A 5,148-nucleotide genomic window follows, 5' to 3' on the forward strand; every position below is an offset into this window, starting at 1 on the left:
TCTTTCTCTTCTAATTTTTTTCTTCTAGTAGCATTCTTCGTTAGCCACTTCCCCCTAAATTGCCAAAAGCGATCTCTGTGCGGTCGTGCCGCTTCTCCTGTGCCAACTCCCTCATCTCGCGCACTGAAGCCATCTCATCCTCTGACTCATCACCTTCTAGCCGACCGACCACCTCACACTCACCATTGATGCCTCATATTTAAACAAGAATTTGTTTGATGTTCTCGTTCAACCAGTGATAGTTCTAGCTGTGCATAGTTCCAAAGTATTTTGATTAGATATTATTAACAAGGATTTGTTTGGTGCTCTTATTCAATTGATTGAAAATCCATATGTATTTTAATTGAAAATCCATATGTATTTTAATTGAAAATAGAAACAACGGTGCATAGTTCCAAAGTACATAAAGACAAAAGATTAAACGATAAATCTAACAAGGCAAAATACATGATGCAAGAAAAGAAGGCAGTTGTGTTTTTTTAGCTACTGGTATTCTACTCTGTAGCCCGACTGAGATTGAAATTCTGACCCATATTTTTAACCCAATTCGCCAATTTGTTGAGGTCTTGTGAGCATTTCTCATCTCGTGTGTTGTATGAGAGCATTATTCTTCAAAGTTTGGAATATCCTGAGGCATTGCGTTATTGTCTCAGTTGCAACCATGACGACAACACTATAGTTTACACATAATGAGCTAGTGTAGAACCTGTACCAGTATTCTCACAGTACGTAGCACAAATATGCTACACAATAAATGGATCTTTTGCTCAAATATCTGAAATTTATATTCTATTATACAATAATCTTTTTAGAACTCAGATAACTATAGATGAAAGTAAAGAAAGTTGTCCTTTAAAGGTGTTCCAACTAATATTTACAATAATATTTGGAGGGCCAAAATTCCGCTTAAAATTAAGGTTTTCGTTTGGTTACTTAGGCAAGATAAAGTGCTTACTAAATACAATTTGCAATCAAGGGGTTGGCATGAAAATGTTGATTGTGTTTTCTGTGGTGCCCAAGAAACTGTTGACCATCTCTTTGTTACTTGCTCTTTTATTTTTTCTTTATGGACTTGGATTGGTCATCATAACAATTTTCTTTTAATTGTACTGAAGTTTCTGATCTTTGGTATTTTGATTATTGGATTCCATTAAAGGATTCACTATTAGTGGAATTGATTATGGCTGCTACTCTTTGGATTGTTTGGTTAACATGAAATAAGGTTTGTTTTCAAAATTCTCATATACCTTCAATTAGGTCTGTAGCTGCTTCTATTATTGCTTTAACTTCTTTTTGGTGTAAGTCATGATTAGATAATTCTTATTTTAAGTTATCTTTGATTATGTCTTTTGATGTTTCTTCTTTGCCTCAGATAGGACCTCTGATAGTATTATCCGACACGGATACACAGGACTAGGACAGCTCACCGCTGGATTCCGCCGAGGACCCTGGTCTTGGTTTAGAAAGGTTAATTCTAGCTGATCATTTGAGTGACTGTGCAGTTTCTGATGCTATTGATCGTGCTACTGGCCTTCTGCCTACTATTTCTTTCTCTTCAACTAGTGCCTCCTCTTCTAGTGATATAGTCATTTCTGATCTCATTTAGTATTACTATTTGATGTCATGTTCATATGTTTTTTTAGACTATGTTGTTAGATGTTGATGGACTGTATGCTCGTTTTTTTTCTAGACCTGTTGTATGAACTCTTTTGTTTCGTAATGAAACTGGTGGTAATATCACTTTTATCAAAATAAAAAGTAAGAAACAAAGAAATCATAAAGAACATAAAAATTAATCAAGAACATAACTAAAACACATCATATCAAAATTTCTCATGAAAGAACTTAAATCAAAAGTTCTATTCTATCATTGCATAAATATCCAACTCTAAGTAAATGCCCTTGTACTACAAACAACTGAAATCTAGTACAACACTGAACCGATATCAGTCCCAACAGTTGCATCTATTCTTACTCCCATCTTCTACAAGTGTAATCTTCTTTGCGGCCACATATATTATCACTATTTTTTTCTCCTCATACATTGAAAGCATCAATATGTAACTACTATCATCCACAATTTGAATAAATGACTGAGAACTAACACGCTTTTCCACAAAAAATAACGAGAGCTTCCAAGTGCCATCCTCTAGATAGAACTTTCTCTTTTATCCCATTGTTGATTTGTTTAAAATATCCACCATATTTCACTATTATCTTATAATGAGATGCATTCATGCTACAAAAAAAAATTACAATATAAGGTACATAAAACTGATATTAAAAATTACAATATGTTTCTGTTACTTGAAGTGTGTTCCAATTAACAATATATTGGTCAGGTCACTGATTTTTTTTTTAATCAAAAAGCCCGTAGGCATATATTAACAGTTGAATTACATAAGAAAACAAGGCATATATTAACACAAAAACACCCCTGACATCATTTAAAAGCTACTAATTGCTAGAATTGAACCTATCATACCATTAAGAGCCACCTATTCAACTTCGATACTGGTATTTAACACAAAAGCATCCCTGTCTAATTCTATATTCATTCGAGTCCACTCTTGATCAGGGATACCAGTCAAAATCCCAATTTTTTTAAAAATACCCATTAAAAAAATTAATTTAATAAAAATAATCAGATCTGAACTGAAATTTTAGAACTACCCAGATCGCGGATGTTTTCCGCGACCCAGAATTTTTATTCCGGGCCGCGGAAAAAATTCGCACCCCGAAAAAAAATTTTATTTTTATTTTTTTAATTTTTTATTCCGAGCGCGGATATTTTCTGCGGCCCGGATTTTAAAATTTTTTTTTTTCTTTAAGAGTTTGGAGAAAAAAATATTATTTTTTTGGCCCAAATTTGCACCTCTGGTTAACATATCAAAACACCTTCAAAAATCATGAAAATTTACCGACATGCATTTTTGACTTCATAGAATAAGACTGTAAAGTTTCATACAAAATCTCAAAACAGATCGTGAGATATCAGCTCTCAAAAATTACCCGAACTGCTGAAGGAGTGCTTCTGAGCCCAACTTTGCACCTCTGATTAACATACCAAAACACCTTCAAAAATCATAAAAATTTACCAACATGCATTCTTAATATCATAAAACAATACTGTGAAGTTTCATACAAAATCTCAAAACAGATTATGAGATATCGGCTCTCAAATATTGCCCGAACTGCTGAAAGAATGCTTCTGACCCCAACTTTGCACCTCTGATTAACATACCAAAACACCTTCAAAAATCATGAAAATTTACCGACATGCATTTTTGACTTCATAATATAAGACTGTGAAGTTTCATACAAAAGCTCAAAACAGATCATGAGATATCGACTCTCAAAAATTGCCCGAACTGCTGAACGAGTGCTTCTGAGCCCAACTTTGCAACTCTGGTTAACATATCAAAAAACCTTCAAAAATCATGACAATTTACCGACATGCATTCTTGACTTCATAGAATAAGACTGTAAAGTTTCATACAAAATCTCAAAACAGATCATGAGATATCGGCTCTCAAAAATTGCTCGAACTGTTGAAGGAGTGCTTCTGAGCCCAACTTTGCACCTCTGATTAACATACCAAAACACCTTCAAAAATCATAAATTAATTTAATATACGAGCAAAAAGCTATTTATCTAAGAAATATTTCATAACAAACTTTTATAGTATCAGGAAAATATGTATGATAATCCATAAACTATGATGTCTAATGTAATCCATAAACTCGTTCAGCAGTTCGGACAATTTTTGAGAGCCGATATCTCACGATCTGTTTTGAGATCTTGTATGAAACTTCATAGTCTTATTCTATGAAGTCAAGAATGCATGTCGGTAAATTTTCATGATTTTTGAAGGCTTTTTGATATGTTAACCAGAGGTGCAAAGTTGGGCTCAGAAGCACTCGTTCAGCAGTTCGGACAATTTTTGAGAGCCGATATCTCACGATCTGTTTTGAGTTTTCGTATGAAACTTCACAGTATTATTTTATGAAGTCAAAAATGCATGTCGGTAAATTTTCATGATTTTTGAAGGTGTTTTGGTATGTTAATCAGAGGTGCAAAGTTGGGGTCAGAAGCACTCCTTCAGCAGTTCGGGCAATTTTTGAGAGCCGATATCTCACAATCTGTTTTGAGATTTTGTATGAAACTTCACAGTCTTGTTTTATGAAGTTAAGAATGCATGTCAGTAAATTTTTATGATTTTTGAAAGTGTTTTGTTATGTTAATCAGAGGTGCAAAGTTGGGCTCAGAAGCATTCCTTCAGCAGTTCGGGCAATTTTTGAGAGCCAATATCTCACGATCTGTTTTGATATTTTGTATAAAACTTTACAGTCTTATTCTATGAAGTCAAGAATGCATGTCGGTAAATTTTCATGATTTTTGAAGGTGTTTTGTTATATTAACCAGAAGTGCAAAGTTGGGCCAAAAAAATAATATTTTTTTCTGCAAACTCGTAAAAAAAAAAAATTATTTTAAAATCCGGGCCGCGCAAAATATCCGCGCTCGGAATAAAAAATTAAAATATTTTTTTTTTTGGGACGCGAATTTTTTCCGCGGCCCGGAATAAAAATTCGGGGTCGCGGAAAAAATCCGCGATCTGGGTAGTTTTAAAATTTCTGTTCAGATCTGGTTATTTTTATTAAATTAATTTTTTAATGGGTATTTTAAAAAAAATCGGGTCAAAATCTATTTATATTGATAATTTATTTTTACATAAAATCATACCCACATAATTATCATTGAATGTCCAAATCCAATTCTTCTCAATTGATCTCAAATTTAACCAAGCAGAACAAAACTCACTAAGGAAAAATTCACTAATAAAGAAAGCTTGTAGTTCAATAAAATTCTTACCACTTGATTGTCCATTGCGACATATCCACCTTAGCAAGATTAATTTCATCCTCCAATAACCTAGGATAAAGTGATGGTGATTATTAATGGCGAAATTAGAAAAAGAAAGAAAGAGGTAATAAAATATTTGGCGATGAAGAGAACAATAACCTATTATCGAGTATTTAGGTTAGAGCCTTAGAAAAAAGAGTGCCATGGAGAACCGGGAGAAGCAGAGCAAATAGCAATAGAAGGAAAGAGGCGATGATTGCGCCAATAGTATTGGAAGAAGATGAA

The 5,148-nt window shown here is 33.5% G+C and overlaps 1 long non-coding RNA gene across 1 annotated transcript; it reads right to left on the bottom strand.

Moving 5' to 3' along the window:
* Window positions 1-1,830: 1,830 nt before the first annotated feature.
* On the bottom strand, window positions 1,831-5,148 carry LOC144550646 (uncharacterized). The gene is made up of 3 exons (XR_013510528.1): window positions 5,023-5,148; window positions 4,873-4,932; window positions 1,831-2,239 (listed from the first exon to the last, which is right to left on the bottom strand). It is a non-coding gene; the product is annotated as an uncharacterized LOC144550646 (long non-coding RNA).

This window comes from Carex rostrata, chromosome 2 (genome assembly GCF_964058835.1).
Source record: "Carex rostrata chromosome 2, lpCarRost1.2, whole genome shotgun sequence".
Classification (NCBI taxonomy): domain Eukaryota; kingdom Viridiplantae; phylum Streptophyta; class Magnoliopsida; order Poales; family Cyperaceae; genus Carex; species Carex rostrata.